Source organism: Mytilus californianus, unplaced genomic scaffold, assembly GCF_021869535.1.
Source record: "Mytilus californianus isolate M0D057914Y unplaced genomic scaffold, xbMytCali1.0.p SCAF_4, whole genome shotgun sequence".
NCBI classification, from domain to species: Eukaryota; Metazoa; Mollusca; class Bivalvia; order Mytilida; family Mytilidae; genus Mytilus; species Mytilus californianus.
Window position 1 is genome coordinate 75,695,469 of NW_026262690.1, and position 17,369 is coordinate 75,712,837.

At 34.0% G+C, this 17,369-nt stretch overlaps 2 long non-coding RNA genes across 3 annotated transcripts in view; one reads left to right on the forward strand and one right to left on the reverse strand.

The window, feature by feature from the left end:
- The first annotated feature begins 2,080 nt into the window (after positions 1-2,080).
- LOC127738547 (uncharacterized) overlaps positions 2,081-17,369 on the forward strand; it is a 33,985-nt gene continuing 18,696 nt past the window's right edge. The window contains exon 1 of one of the 2 annotated variants that reach the window (XR_008000106.1): positions 2,081-2,121. This is a non-coding gene — a long non-coding RNA (uncharacterized LOC127738547). The remainder of the gene's footprint in view (positions 2,122-17,369) is intronic. The other variant, XR_008000107.1, reaches the window with a different exon arrangement.
- Positions 11,906-13,160, reverse strand: LOC127738548 (uncharacterized). The gene is made up of 2 exons (XR_008000108.1): positions 13,024-13,160; positions 11,906-12,015 (listed from the first exon to the last, which is right to left on the reverse strand). It is a non-coding gene; the product is annotated as an uncharacterized LOC127738548 (long non-coding RNA).

Consider the following 17,369-nt stretch of genomic DNA (forward strand, 5'->3'; position numbering starts at 1 on the left):
TCTATGCTCGATTCAACTTCTGCTTTTTTTCTGGCAGCCGAAATTGTCCACAGCAGACACCAGAAACCTCAAATCGCATGTACTTGATGTGCTACAGTGTTTTAGGCTTATATCATTTTGATATATGTCTAGTTGCTTGTTTGATTATAAGATCTATTAAGGGGTACTTTTGGCGATCCAAAAGAAGGCTATACATTCCTCTGCGAACAACTGTTTTATTCTTTTCAACAATATGACTACAAAAATAAACCCGAAATTATGTGTGTAAGGATTAACCTTCATAGATAATCCTTCCTAATTATGCATGAAATAATTGCCACTGGACGTTAAGGAAGCAACAATCAATCATAGATAATGCGTAATAGTGTCTTAGAATGGAAATGTCAAATTGTACTCATAGTAACACAAGCTTTTCATTAGGACACAGCATAAAATTTCAGTAGCACTCAATTGTTAAACATGTAGAGAATTCAAAAAGTCTTAGTCAGTATGCAAAAGGTGAGAAGCAGCAACAGCTTACTGAATTGGCGTGAGTTCTTCATTCTTGTTTTTAATGTTTCCAGTTGGTTGTCAATTTCACGATTTTTCTTTTCTTGAGAACACGTTTCCCGCCGGTTCTGTATTGGAGAAGGGTACATGCGTGGATGGCTTTTTTATGTTTAAATAGCTTTATCATCTTAAGATGTTTGGGTGAGGTGCCTTGACCAACTTCTCTAATTGGCTATGCCAGCCTCTCATGATTTTTTGTTCTTGGACCGTCTGTTGCGTAATGGTTCTAAAGGCTTTGGTTGCCTTCCATCCAGTATCTAGTAACATAGTCTGTGAAAGCAAGTGTTGGTATATATATAATATATTGTATTTGGTTTGATTATATTTACATAAAATATTTTGAATGATAAAATAATGATTGATTTATTTTATAACCTAATAGCTTCTGCTTTATGTTAACTGTGACTGAATAAATAGGATGATCCACAGATTTCGTTACTAACTAAATAAACTGTAAAATTCAAGGTCTATAGTATTGTTTTATGTATTTATGTAAAACAGGATAATGATTAAAAGTACCAAACATCTTCTAAGTGAATAGACTGCAAAATTGAAACTTGAGAGTAATTTGCTATGTGTTCAGATGAAAAAAGATAATGGTTAAACATATCTCTTCTTCTTTTAACAAAAAAGACTGCAAAAAACAAGGAGAGTAACGTTTTATGTGTTCAGGTGAAAAAGGATAATGATTAAAAATACAACTTCTACTGAATGCGTATTGCCAAAAGGAAACTATTTGTTCCGGGATCCAGTAATACAAAACGTGACCGGAGCAGCTGTGTCTTTGATGTCTGTGATAGTCTACCTTAAGTGGTCTTCTGTTTGCATAGTCCACGATAATAAAACAGGTATGATGATAAAGCAGGTATAATAATAAAATAGGTACGATAATAAAACAGATATGATAATAAAATAGGTATGATACTAAAACAGGCATGATAACCTATGATATGTAAATGATAATTAAAAACCTCAACATGATCGATTGCTTAAAAGATTCAGTCTGTTGTATTTGTAGGAGAATATCACGATATATTATAATTGAAATTAAAGTTTTATGAAGAAAGTCCTTTAATTTGAAAAAAAAACCGTCTCAGTTGGAAAGATATATGTTTTGCTATGACATTGTCAACATCAATTATTATGTAGACTTCTCAGAATGTTTTCTTTTTTTAAAGAAATCTTCCTTTGCATATTGTCATAAAAATCAATCTTGGTAAAGGTAAATATATCTATATGTGTGTGCGTGTGTGTGTGTGTGTGTTCTGGTACACGTATGTCAATGAGGACATGTGTAAGTATACACACCAGTAAGTGAGGACTTCACTCACAACTAAGGACGTCCTCAGATGTAAATTGTATGATTATCGCTAAATTGCTTTAATTTTCAATCAAACATAAAATAAAAAGAAAAATTAAGCAAGTCTCACTCGCCGTCTATTATGAGGAAGTGTGAACTATGTGTGTACATCGATATTATTAAACGCCATTTTTGTGGTCGTGCTATAACACAATATCACCAGTGCGCATGCTTTAAAATCGGAACAAGATGGCGGCATCTGGAGGAGCAAGGTACTTGTTTTTTTTCAACATTTTATCACGTTTTACTTTTCATTACCATTCATGTTTTTTATTTAGGAAGGGCAATGCCTCTAAAATTTAGCACGAGCTGCCGATCGACCATAACTACAGTCCCAGGCTGGGGCGGATGATGGATTCAGCTTTTTTCAAAGGGGCGTAATTCCATAAATTGGTAGATTTTCACGCCGAGTGGAGTGATGCAAAACAAATTTGGACGATTTTATGACATTTTATGCAAAAAATGATACTGTTTCAGATCAAAAGAGGGGAGGGGAGTATGCCCTCTACCAGAGTTAGTAAATTTACCAGCCTGCCCGGGGATGCACGGCTGGTAACTTTCAAACAGGGCTTGCTATTTTTTCCCAAATTTGTATAGCTATATAAATAGCAGAAATTTTTGTTCAGGATTGGCTTGAAATATGAATGAATTTGCTACCCTTACATAATTTCCCATTCTCAACTCTAGAAGTATGAAAGCGATTTAATGAAAATATGTGGTCAGTCACTGTGGCTATTTTATTTCAAGAATGCATGGACCTCATTTGATGAGCAGTTTGCAGTTATAGCCTTCTATTTCCATTTTAATAGTAAAAAGGATTTGTCTGATCACAGAGTATGACCAGTGTTTGATCTATGTTTGAGAAAAGTTTTTTTTATTCAAAGTCCACAATGGATGATTACAATGATAAAAAATGTACATGTAGTTGTAAACAAGGTTTCCAGAAGTAAGCAGCGGGAATGTCTTACGAAATCCATCGCTGAGAATGCTGCATACATTACAAGGCTTAAATATAAGGAACAGGATCCGATTATGCATGCATTGTTTTATGTTTGTAGAAATTTTCTGTCCAATTCAAGTAACAAAGACCAACCCTTGTTCGATGCAGGGCTCAGAAAAGACCATAAATAACTTTCATGCACGTTATAATATACGACTATATTGTCTTACATTGTATACAGTTCTTTTACTAATTTTGTTTTCACTTTGAGAATATTATTTTATAAATATAACGAAAAAAAAATTCGCTGAACTATTGTACATTATTGTTTAGGGGCCAGCTGAAGCCCGCCTCCAGGTGTGGATTCTCTCACTTGAGACCCATTGGTAGGCTTGCAAGGTTGGGTCACAGGTAAATACACATACCAGAATATAAACCTGGAATGTGTTTCAAAATACAAGTACCTGGGTTTATATTTAAGCTCATCTGGCTCATTTAGTTATGCTCAAAGTGAACTGTACAAGTATCCTTAAAAGCTTATTATCAATTGCGGAAAATTTTTTTATCTCTAAATCCTAACATCAAAACAAGTATTCATGCTTTTGATCACACTGTGAAACCTATTTTATTATATGGTAGTGAAGTATGGGGAATGTTTAATTCTCTTTCCTCTAAATGTAAGAAGGAAGATGTATCTCTTGAAAAATTATATTCAGGTTTACCCGGTGAGAAACTTCACATTAAATTTAACAAATTTATACTTGGGGTGCACAAAAAAACAACAAATGTTGCGTTAGATTTCCAATTTATTTTAATATAATTAAAGCGATGCTATTGTATTGGTATCGATTAGAGAATTTAGGAAGTAATTTTCCTCTATTAAAAGAGGCATATGAACAATTTAAAACACTTCACCAACTGAATAAAACATCATGGTATGGTTCAATAAATGTTATATTGAAGTTACTTGGAATTGATTGTACAAATGCAGTGTGTGAAACCTTTTGTTTTTCTTACTCGCCAAATTGACGAGCAGCTTTTCATTTCAACTCACCAAATTGAAATTCCACTTGCCAGCTTGGAGAGTGACTTACTTTTGGGACTCACCGTCTTTTTCATACATAATTATTAAAAGATATTATTCCAAGTCCACTTACTAAATGTATGTACTTATGTACATTAGTTTTATCCATAACTGGTAACTTGACAATTTAAATTACTATTAACATATAGTAGTCTCAGTTATATAAGGGAGCAGTCAACTTATCTTTTGATTAACTTGGGAGAGGGGTATCAAATAGATTTTTACCACAGCTGACAAGTCAAAAGTTATTTTTATGTCATAACCAGATCTAGACTTCCTTACCTCAATGATTATGGATAAATCTTAGTACAAATGCTGGATTTTGAGCAGCCTCTTCTACTATAATTGTCACTTTTTTATTTTATAAAAACATGAATATTACACTGTGTGGAAAAGTTCTGCTCCAAAGGCTTTTTTATATTCAGTTTCTGGTTTTGCTTTTTTATTTAGTTTCTTTTGTTTTTTTAAATTATTTAGCCTTAAAAACTTTTCCATATTGAAATTACTATTTCATAATTTGCCTCCAGATTGAACTTGTTTAACATTCAGAGAAGTATAAAAAATGGCTTTCAAATCTGGTCAACGAATACAATGTCCATCCTGTATTTTGCTAAGGCAACAACCATTTTCTTATCTGGGGGGGGGGGGGGGGGGGGGGGGGCTGGGATTTTTTTGAAAAAAATATTTTTATGGCCTAGCTGACCTAAAAAAAATTTCGATTTTGCACTGTAGCTGAAATTTTTTTTATGGTTTTGTGAAAAACATGATAGGAAAAAAAAAATTTGCTTTCCTTCAGATAAGAAAATGGTTGTTGCCCTAAAATAAACATACATGGACCATAGGAAAGTAATAAAATTATAAAATGTTTTATTTGTAACCCACTGATAGTCCCCACTGTATGCAAATTACATTTATTTTAGTCATTTCAAGAAATTAAAATCAGTGAGGTGGGGATCGTATAATAGGTTTTAGCACGCTGATTCAATGAAGTGTCAAGGTCGTCATAATAATGTTTTAGTTTGCCATCACTTCCTGGGTATATGCACAATGCAAGGATATGTCTTTTTTACCCTCTTTGCCATGGTATTTGCCTTTTTACCCTTCACACAATGCCTGATCATTTGTGTGTTTTATTAAATACAGTTAGTGAAAGAATTATGGTATAAAATCAAATATTTAACTTAATCATCCATATTGATATGCAGTGTAATTAAACAAATAATGCCCAAAGGGTGACTGCATGGGGAATAGAAATATGGTCACTACAGGTCTTCTTCCGACCGGCAGTAAAACCCTTGCCAAAGTGGGGCGGCCATTTGGCTGTGCGGGATGTATCAAGTATGCAGCCACGTCCGGTCAGAAGGGGACGTTAAATCTGATGCCTCGTGGAGAGAGTGCCACGCTCTCTGCACGTTAAGAACCCTTTTAACAACTCTTTGAGGGGTCCGTAGGTGGCCTGTTGCAAGGCAAAATTTCTGTCCCTATCCAATATACCCTCATTTTCCAGTGGCAGCAGGGGTGTGGAAATGCTATGCCCGACTCGCCCGACTCGTCCATTTGAACAACCGGACAAGTAATTTTTGTCGAGCCTGGCTCGACATAGGGATAGTGATCCAGCGGCGGCGGCGACGTTAGCTAACTTCTTAAATGCTTTATATTTTAGAAGCTAGAAGACCTGGATGCTTCATACTTTGTATATAGATGCCTTATGTTACGAAGTTACTGTCTGTCATACGTCAATTGTCCTTGACCTCATTTTCATGGTTAAGTGACTACTTAAAAAAAAAGTCAACATTTTTTGTAATGTTAATTTCTTTCTTATTATGAGTAATAGGATAACTATATTTAGTATGTGCGTACCTTGCAAGGTCCTCATGCCCGTCAGACAATTTCCATTTGACCTCGACCTCATTTCATGGATCAGTGAACAAGGTTAAGTTTTCGTGGTCAAGTCCATATATCAGATACTATAAGCAGTAGGTCTACTATATTTGGTATATGGAATAATTGTAAGGTGTACATGTCCAACTAGTAGGTGTCATCTGACCTTGACCTCATTTTCATGGTTCAGTGGTCAAAGTTAAGTTTTTGAGTTTTGGTCTTTTTTTCTAATACTATATGCAATAGGTCAACTATATTTGGTGTATGGAAATATTTTATGATGTACATGTCAGTCTCGCAGGTTTGATTTGACCTTGACCTCATTTTCACGGTTCATTTCTCAGTGTTAAGTTTTTGTGTTTTGGTCTGTTTTTCTTCAACTATAAGCAATATATCAACTATATTTGTTGTATGGAAGGATTGTAAGGATTATATGTCTGTCTGGCAGGTATCATCTGACCTTGACCTCATTTTCATGGTTCATTGGTCAATGTTAAGTTTTCATGGTTAAGTTTGTTTCTTAGATACTATAAGCAATAGGTCCACTATATTTAATGCATAAATTGATTGTTAGGTGTACATGTCTGCCTGGCATGGTTCATCTGACCTTGACCTCATTTTAATGGTTCATTGGTCAATGTTAAGTTTTCTTGGTTAAGACTGTTTCTTAGAAACTATAAGCAATAGGTCAACTATGTTTGGTTTATTGAATGATTGTAAGGTGTACATGTATTTCTCGTTTGGTTTATCTGACCTTGACCTCATTTTTTTGGATCATGTTAAGTTTATGTGTTACTTGTACTAAAGCTTTATATTTAGGACTATCAACATACAATCAATGGTTAGTAAAGAAGGCGAGACATTTCAGTGTGTGCACTCTTGTTTTTGTCTGGGTTGCCCGTGGACAAGTAAAAAATTACAGTTGACAAAATTCATTTAATCAAAAATATAGAATTATTTTCATAATTTATTAAGATGTATTATTTTATGTAAAAGAAACCAATGATCAACACGTGAAAAACATATATTTAAATCAAAACATCAATGTTCATGATGACAAGTATTAAAAAAAAAATGGAAATAGATCGATAACCAAAATTAATAAAAATAAGGCACATTTAAAAATATTTTGGTTAGCCCAAACCCTACCCAAAGGTAGAGACAGTGGGTAGGTAGGTAGGCATTTTCTTTTTTTTTTCTGCAAAGAGAAATTGAAGTGTCAGATGTTTGTTAGTCTTCATGCCTATCTGATTAAAAAAAACTTTTTCACATCAGGACAATAAAAGATTTTGAGTAGGCAGCTATTTTCTGGGTAGGTAAGGTTAGGGCAAACAAACATATTCTTTTTTATGGCCTAAGTATGCGATCCCGGGTCTCATAAACATTGCAATATCTTTGTCCATTGACCCGGGATCGTCGATTAGGTTTTATTTGCCATCTCACAGAAGTGTTATTTTAATTTTTCATGATTGCATGGGTCTTATCGATATGGATAAATACCTGATAAAAACACCAAGACCTGGTGATCAAGACAAAAAGAATGAAAATAATAATGACGAGTCGAGTAAAAAACGGAAAACACAGGTGGAGAAAGACAAGGAATATGAAAAAAAAAAAAAAACAGAAGCGAGAATTCCAGACCTCGTGGCTCTTCAGTGAGAAACTTCTGAAAATAAATTAAATGTTTGCACAATTTGTAGGAAACGCCTACATCTTGCTGATCAAAAGTCTTACTTATTTGTTGGCAAATTAATAGATAGAAGGGACACCAAAATCAATGTTCTGCAAAACACCAAGCTTGTCTGATGAAAGAAAACAGTAAAATTAAACAGGTGTCTGGGGAAATGGACAAAACATTGCCCTCTAGATGTCTTTTGGTTGTTTTGCTTTTGGGTTTCTATCTGATTGATGTTAACCCCATACCACCTTTTATTTATTCACAAACAATATCACAAACATCATTTATATTGTAATACAAAACAGTTTTACGGTGACCTATAATTGTTAAATTCTACGTCATGTGGTCTCTGGTAGAGCAGTCAGAGCTCAGACATAAAATTTACAGTTTAACTTGCCCAGGGACAAGTGCTCACAACAAATATTTCCACACCCCTGGGCAGTCTAAATTTCCCTGACCTTCATCCCGGACGGCCTCTATTACAGGACCTACCTATTATATTTATTGTTAATTAATTTGTTCTCGTCCTGAACATGCATGAAATATTTGCCACTGGACGTTAAGCAACCAACAATCAATCAATTAAGTAAAAAATATGTGAACATGATATATATCTGTTCAATTATATGGTTAGAATTTTATATATGGGTAAAGCCATAAAGGTGGTCTGGAAAGTGTGACATTAGGATATAAAATTGAAGTTTTTGATATCTCTATCAATTCACATTATTTTGTTAGCAACCATCTGTATCTTACTACCTCTTTTTATTTGAAACCCATTGTCTTGCTATGTTTTTATACGACCGCAAAAAATTTTTGCGGTCGTATATTGGTATGACGTTGGCGTCGTAGTCGTCAGCGTCATCGTCCGAAGACACATTGGTTTTCGCACTCTAACTTTAGTTTAAGCGAATGGATCTCTTTGAAATTTTACCATAAGGTTCAATACCACAAAAGGAAGGTGGGGATTGATTTTGGGGGTTATGGCACCAACAGTTAAGGAATTAGGGGCCAAAAAGGGGCCAAAAATAAGCATTTTCTAGTTTCCAGACAATAACTGTGGAACGATGTATGGATCTCTCTGAAATTATACTACAAGTTTACATACCACAAAGGGATGGTTAGGATTTGCTTTGGGGGGTTATGGCTCAAACCGTTTTGGAATTAGGGGCAAAAAAGGGGGAAAAACAAGGTTGTCCTGGTTAATGGACAAATACTTTAGTACAAAACATAATTTAAAGCAGTGTAAGGGAGATAAATCAAATACATCATTGAAATTATCTCCCTTACACTGCTTTTAAATTATGTATAAAGTAATGGTTAATGAACAATTAAGATAATTTAAAAAGAAATTGTGGGGTCATTTTTTTCTCATTTCAGATTTCAGAAATTAAAAAGAATTATTCTTCAAATATTATTTTTTTTCAAATTTCAAATATTGAAAAATTTCAAGAAGTAATCTTTAATTGCACATTATAGCGCATTAGATTTGTAAAATCTTTGACCACATTTATTTATTTGTTATGCCGAATCTAACCGTGTATTTAGATTTTAAATTTTGGGTCCAGTTTTCAAATTGGTCTACATTAAGGTCCAAAGGGTCCAAAATTAAACTTAGTTTGATTTTAACAAAAATTAAATTCTTGGGGTTCTTTGATATGCTAAATCTAAACATGTGTTTAGATTTTTGATTATGGGCCCAGTTTTCAAGTTTGTCCAAGTTGGGGTCCAAAATTAAACTTTGTTTGATTTCAACAAAAATTTAATATATGTGTTTTTTTGATATGCTGAATCTAACCATGTATTTTGATTTTGGACATTGGACCATAATAGGTAAATTAAAAAAATTCAAGTTCTTAGACCACATTCTTTCTGTGTCAGAAACCTATGCTGTGTCAAAAATTTAATCACAATCCAAATTCAGAGCTGTATCAAGCTTGAATGTTGTGTCCATACTTGCCCCAACTGTTCAGGGGTCGACCTCTGCGGTCGTATCAAGCTGCGCCCAGCGAAGCATTTTATTGTTAAATTGACCTTCCTTGTATATTTTGTGTAAGTTATATTGACAATAGTGCAATCTTTTGTTTTAAATAGTTTCTTATGGGATTAATGAAATGTATCAATACTTAGCTGCACATAATAACTTTCAACATCATTATATCATAGACCAATTCACAGAGATATCCCTGATGTTCTGAAATGTCAGTGCTCTGAGCAAGATCAGTATGTTATAGATGTCCAAAATAAAGTTTTCTTCTAGTAACTTGTGTAAAATGTTTTTTGAACAGCAATAATATTTGTAAACATAATTATTATAGTTTAAATGAAATATTTTATGTAGTTGTTGTAAACCCAGATCTTCGTTGACAAAATTAAATCCAAATTCAATGTATGTTATTTTGACAATAACCCTTTTTGATAGTTTTTCTGCCTTAATTTTAAAACAGGCCACTCAAAAAACAGGGGGGCAACACTAGCTGATTTTTGTCGAGCCTTCGACTTTATTCGAAAAAGCGAGACATAGCGATCCTACATTCCGTTGTCGTCGTCGTCGGCGGCGTCCACAAATATTCACTCTGTGGTTAAAGTTTTTGAAATTTTAATAACTTTCTTAAACTATCCTGGATTTCTACCAAACGTGGACAGAAGCTTGTTTATGATCATAAGATAGTATCCAGAAGTAAATTTTGTAAAAATGAAATTCCATTTTTTCCGTATTTTACTTATAAATGGACTTAGTTTTTCTGCCGGAAAATATTACATTCACTCTGTGGTTAAAGTTTTTGAAATTTTAATAACTTTCTTAAACTATCCTTGGTTTCTACCAAACATGGACAGAAGCTTGTTTATGATCATAAGATAGTATCCAGAAGTAAATTTTGTAAAAAAAACAAATCATTTTTTCCTTATTTTACTTTTAAATGGACTTAGATTTTCTGCCAGGAAACAACACATTCACTCTGTGGTTAAAGTTTTTAAAATTACTATTTTGGATTTGTACCAAACTTGGACAGAAGCTTGTTTATGATCAAAAGCTAGTATCTAGAAGGAAATTTTGTAAAAAAATAAATCCATTTTTTCCGTATTTTACTTTTAAATGGACTTAGATTTTCTGCCAGGAAACAACACATTCACTCTGTGGTTAAAGTTTTTAAAATTTTAATAACTTTCTTATACTATTTTGTACCAAACTTGGACAGAAGCTTGTTTATGATCAAATGCTAGTATCTAGAAGGAAAATTTGTTTTCTTCCAGTTAACATTACATTCAGTCTGCAGTTAAAGTTTTTAAACATTTATTAGATTCATAAACTATCCGGGATTTTTACCAAACTTGGACAGAAGCTTCTTACAATCAAAAGATAGTATCAAGAGGAATATTTTTATTGATTTACTTCCTCATTTTTGTTGAGCCTGCGATTAACAGAAAAAGTAGGCGAGGCACTGGGTTCCGTGGAACCCTTACAAATTTTTTAAGTAGGGGAAAACTTATCCAATACAGCTTAATCTTCTAAATGAAGAAGATGACTATTAAATCTTGTATACCATATCTTACATGTAGGTTATATTGACAAATAGTGTTTAAATTTAACCTTTTTCAAAATCATTTTTTTTTAAAGATTTTTTTTCTACTATTGCCTAGGTAACTGATGGTTATTTTTCATTTTACCAAATTATGATTGAATGCTTATATTGCTCACAACATACCGTCTTTTGGTTGTTATATTGACACAATGTCAAGTAACTTACTGGAAAAAAACAGGAAATCTGGTGTAACATCTGAACACAAAGAGTTTGATCCATTATGTTTATTTCGATATAAACTTAATTCTTGAATGCATGCAGGGGTTCATGTTCATTATTGTTCAGCTAATAATGAAGTCACAAGCTCATAACCAAAACTATCTGAGATCTATCAGATCAAAGTGACAACTATAAAATGCAAGAAAATTAAAGGTGCACTAATTCACAAATCCAAAAGGGAGAGGAGAAATCAAGATAAATAACAAGAAAAGAACAAACCTTAAATAACAACTCAAACCCAATAAAACTATCCGGTGCACTGCAAGAGTTAGCTTAGCCTGATGGTAAACAGACACTTAATGAGTTACTCACAGTATTTAGGGGAACATATTGTTTACTGTTGGTATTAAGGAGTATTGTTAAATAGGCTCACTTGAACTGACTTTGTACTTTGGTCAAAGGTTGCTCATTTAATATGTACAGTTATGATACTCTTGGCTATGTCAGATGGTGACTTTATTGATCAACTGTTTTCAACAATTTTTTTTCAAGAGCTTATTAAATCAACACTTTTGAAAGTAAAGTATAAAACACATTAATGTATGAGTTTGACTGTCCCTCTGGTATCTTTCGTCCCTCTTGTATGACAATACTAATAATTAAACCACTATTCAAGAATCAAACCATAAATCATTTATTTAAACAAATTAAAAACATTTTTTTAAAGTTCATTCTGCTGTCTATTCCACTGTTCATACTCAGTTGATTTATCTCAAAGATCTGAAAAGCAATAAATAAAGTTAAAATAGTTTTATACATGATTTTGAATTGAAATCAATGAAAATGTGAGTCAAGGCTCCATGATGAAGGCCATAACGTGACTTTATAGGCTATAATTGTTTTTTTTTTACTTCTTTAGGTCTTACATTTGTCTTAGGTAGAGAGTTATTTCTTTGGCAATAATACCACATCTTCTTATGTTTATGATGTTGTATGTTATCCATGTTGAAAACAGCATTGGAAATAAGTACCACTTCACATTGATTTGCATTGTGTCTACATTCATGTTTTTATTGTCAAATTCAAGGGTATGGGGAGGTTGAGTGCTTAAAATAAACTTTAGCACCATTGTTATATTGACTTGAATCCTTTAGTCGTCAACTTATGCTCTATTTCAAAGAAGCAGGAAATATGCTTACAATTTCACTAAAAGGCTTAATTTTTTTTATTGTACAAGAGATTTGTAGGCTAAAAGCCAAAGTCAACATATTTCAGTAGTAATAGTAGCTTTAGGACTACTGTGGGAGTAGGAGTTACATGTATATTGACCCTAACATTAAGGTGTCAACGAACTCTCTTAATGACCATGGTTATATTGACTATGCATATAATTGTCAATTAACACCCTGTGAAAAAGCACTGAAAATTACTTCACCCTTTTTAAATGTATATTAACTTTCCCCCTTTATTATCTGTAAGTTGAAATAGAAGTTAAATGAAAAGAATGGTGCAGTATATCTCTACAAAGATCATCTACATCCTAGGTGTTATATTGACTGGGTTGACAAAATTGGTCAAGTAACGGTCATATCGATGTTACCGTAAAAAGTGAACGAACGGTTTGACTTGGGTGTTTGAATGCGTTGTTTTCGTTAGTTCTTATCATTCGAAGCATATTATTTTGGCAAAAATTATATAATACAGTGTCAATTTGACAGAATGGTTTGGTCGTTATACCTTGTTTGACGCCCTGGTCGTTATTAGTTTGACATTTTGCTCAAAACTTACCATCGAGTTCTTCTTCCATTTTCATCCATGAATGATAGTGATGTTTACATTTAGTTTCATATATATAGCAATTTTGAAATGAAACAAAGTATTTTTTCTCCCTGGATAAACTCTTTACGTCAATAATAAGGAATAAACATTTACATACGTTTAACGTTATTTTGACATTACAAACTTGCCATTCTATGTTTCTCATAAAACGCAATACGAAACCAAAACTAGAACTATTTGAAACAGCCGAGGTATGATGGTGCATGAATATGACAGGAACCAATCAAATGTTCCGCAGATGACGATATCGCGGAAAACCCCGTGCGTTATTTTTACCATTGTAGTCTATTGTCAATATAACATTACTAACCCTGTCGAAATAATCGTTTCTTTGATTAATTTTATTGCATTTCACGCAAAACTTTGACGGATTTATAGTGCAACAACACTTTTCTGACGATTTAACTTACTTTCCGTTTTTCTTTTGCCCATAAAAACAACCAGGTAATAAACTATATTTTTTGTTAGAAGGGGATTTCCATGTCACGCTTGGGACACAGGAACGTACAGATCTACGTTTGACAAACTTCAATAACAAGACACATTGAATTAGCGGATATTTGATATTTATCAAATCTTCTGCTTCATCATGTCACTGATGCACAATAACAAGTTGTAATCAAATAACATTCATTAAATATTTTAAAATTGGGATTTAAGCTTCAGATGGTTATTTGACCAATTTGGAGCACCTTTTTGGCTTTACCCATATGTATTAGATACACCTATGAGCGCGTAAGCCCGATTGGGTGAATCTAATTTACACCAAGATATTATTGTGAATGCAGAATGATAGTTTTCCATAATTTAGGAGGGGGGTCTTTCAGCGATTTGACCATATGTTATAGAAAAGCATGATAAATGCAGGATATCCAATTTCATTTAACGACATCTTGGTGTAAATATATATCTATATCTTTTAAACCTACCAATATTGTTTGGTTTCTATTGCAATGACTGTAGGTAAAATAACATTCATTGCTGAAATATATCCAAATTAGAAATGTGAATACATAAGCAACACAACAGGTGCCACTAGTGCCGCAGGAACTGCTTACACTCCCAGAGTACCTGTCCACCCCTACCTTTTTTTTATAAAAGGGTTTATGCTGCTCAATCTTAGTTTTCTGTGAAGTGTTTTATTAAGTTGTCTGTATTTCTGTTGCTTTTCTTATTCACTATGGTGTTGTCCGTTTTTAGGCAGTTAAGCTGCCTTATGCGAGCACCCTAGATTTGTGTTCTACCCAATAAATGCTGAAATACGTGCCATTGTTATTATCTAGCTGGCTATTATGTTATTTATAACTAATTGGACATTTTTTTAATACTTTTATTTCTGGAATACAAAAAATATGATCAGAAAAACCTTAAATGATCGTCGAACTACCCAAAACTTTGGAAGTTGCACATAGGAAGTAGTGCTCAATAGAAATCCGTACGTAGTTTATTATCCCCTGTGCTTTTGGCTACGATGTCAAAGAACAATTGTATGAAATATTTCATCGCCTAAAATGGGTAATTACAAGTCGTTTATATTTCCCAAATGGCAAAATGCGCAGGAATATTGTTCATGTACAACAAATCTCTATGATAGAGGAAATAAAGTTATATAAGTGGGTGGTAATTTCTAACTTGTCTTGCCAAATAAGGTTGTTGTTATTTTATGAATGAAACGAGGTCATGAAAACAGATGCGGAAATCGACGTTGATGGGATGTGTTAAGTAATGTGGACAACTCGTCCCCGAGACAAGTCGGACCGAATCCACTCAAACCGTCTAAGAAGACAACTTTGACCGTTTGTCAGATTTACTTAGGGTTTCATAAAATATTAGACTAACATGTCTAGCGGAGCCATTAATCTTTTGTTTGTGCATTGGGGTCTATTTAGGGGGTATTTGGAGGGGCCTGAAGAAGGGAGGGGTTTACTATAGAACCCTATGGGATTTTATTTTTTTAAATTTTCAAATGACTATTCCTCGAAAACAGTAGGTGATAGACACATGCAGTCTTCAGTAATGAGAACAGGACAATACAAAAAATCAACCAAAATATAGGGTGAGTCCCTGGGGGTCATCCCAACCCCTTTCAATTTGAAAATGTACTTTTATCTTGTAAACCGTCGCGATCCCCACCCCTAAACATTATATATACTTGAATGGGACAATAAAAGAAATCAAATGAAAATAATTTGGGGGAGTCCCCAGTGTCGTCCCACCCCCTCCTGCTTGAGAACTTGGAAATGGTCAAGATCCCCACCCCTAAACCATATATATTTATGTATGGGACAATAAAACAAATCAAAAATGAAATATTGAGTGAGTCCCTGGGGTCACCCCACAGCCTCCTGTTTGAGAACTTGTAAACGGTCGAGATCCCTACCCCTAAACCATATATATTCATGTATGGGACAATATAACAAATCAAATGAAATATATGGGGAGTCCCTGGGGTCACCCCCAACCCCTCCTGTTTGAGTACTTGGAAATGGTTGAGATCCCCCACCCTTAAACCATATACATTCATGTATGGGACAATAAAACAAATCAAATGAAATATAGGGGGAGTCCTTGGAGACACCCCCGCTCCTCCTGTTTGAGAACTTGTAAACAGTCAAGATCCCCACCCCTAAACCATATATATTCATGTATGGGACAATATAACAAATCAAATGAAATATACGGGGAGTTCCTCGGGTCACCCCACCCCTCCTGTTTGAGAACTTGGAAATGGTCGAGATCCCCACCCCTAAACCATATATATTCATGTGTGGGACAATAAAACAAATCAAATGAAATATAGGAGGAGTCCATTGGGACACCCCACCCCGTCTTGTTTGAGAACTTGTAAACAGTCAAGATCCCCACCCCTAAACCATATATATTCATGTATGGGACAATATAACAAATCAAATGAAATATTGAGTGAGTCCCTGGGGTCACCCCACCCCCTCCTGTTTGAGAACTTGTAAACGGTCGAGATCCCCACCCCTAAACCATATGTATTCATGTATGGGACAATATAACAAATCAAATGAAATATAGGGGAGTCCCTGGTGTCACCCCATCCCCTCCTGTTTGAGAACTTGGAAATGGTCGAGATCCCCACCCCTTAACCATATGCATTAATGTATGGGACAATATAACAAATCAAATGAAAAATAGGGGGAGTCCCTGGGGTTACCCCACCCCCTCCTGTTTGAGAACTTGTAAACGGTCGAGATACCCACACCTAAACAATATTTATTCCTGTTCATCATTTCAAAAAGATTTGAATGACATACAGGGTCAATCTCCTTGGTGCCACATATGCATATCACTTTACTAGACCAAACCAATATGAACTGGACTTTGCCCAATGTCAGGAGACCATGGGAATGACGAATTATGGGGGCTTTGTTTGGGAGACTTCGTAATGGCATCCTGTTACTATTATTTCTTGTTAATTATAAAAAAAAATTGATCCAAAAAATGAGTATAGATTATTGAATTTACTTTAATTGTTTATTAAATTATTTCTGGGCCTATAATAATTTTCATTAATGGCTCATTTTAAAGAAAACATATAAATCTTTCATGCAGTGTAAAGCCCGAGAATGTTTGACCAACTGTTTTATAATCACCTGTCATTTTATTCCAAACTTGGTATGGAGTAACACCATGCACTTGGGGGTGAAGATGGGGGTCATTTACATTGATATACGAGTTGCTTTTGAAAACCTTGATGAAATATATTAATTAATTTGCCTTAATAATCAATTCATTTAATGAACATAAATGTACAATATACGAATGTCTAATGTTTGTTCTTTCAAATCTTAAAAAAAAATTGAAGCAACATTGCCACAGTTTTCATAATTACGTTTGCCTTGGTTTTTGGTTAACTGCCTACAGCGCTTACAGTGCTTTGATTTTTATTGCCCTATGGTATCTACTTTCTCTTTTTAGACCGGTCATTTTTTGTTACATGTATGTATTAGATGTAAGCTTCTCATATCTGAGGGTCGTCAGACCCGAAGATATGAGACGATTACATCTGATTTACATAGAAGTAATAAATAAATATTTCATCTTTTCTCTTGTTCTAAAAAAGAGCAATTAGTTTTTTTATAAAACAGGAAAAGTGTCATTATCTCAAATTTTCCAGATGCAGTAACACTTTCAGAAGATGTTTTTTTTTTATATGGATTTGTAATGAAATCTTGATTGCGTCTATTTTTCTGTCATCAAATTGATACCTTATCACTGCTTTTGTATGGCAACATGAATCGCTGTACTATCTTGTCTTTTTTCTGGTT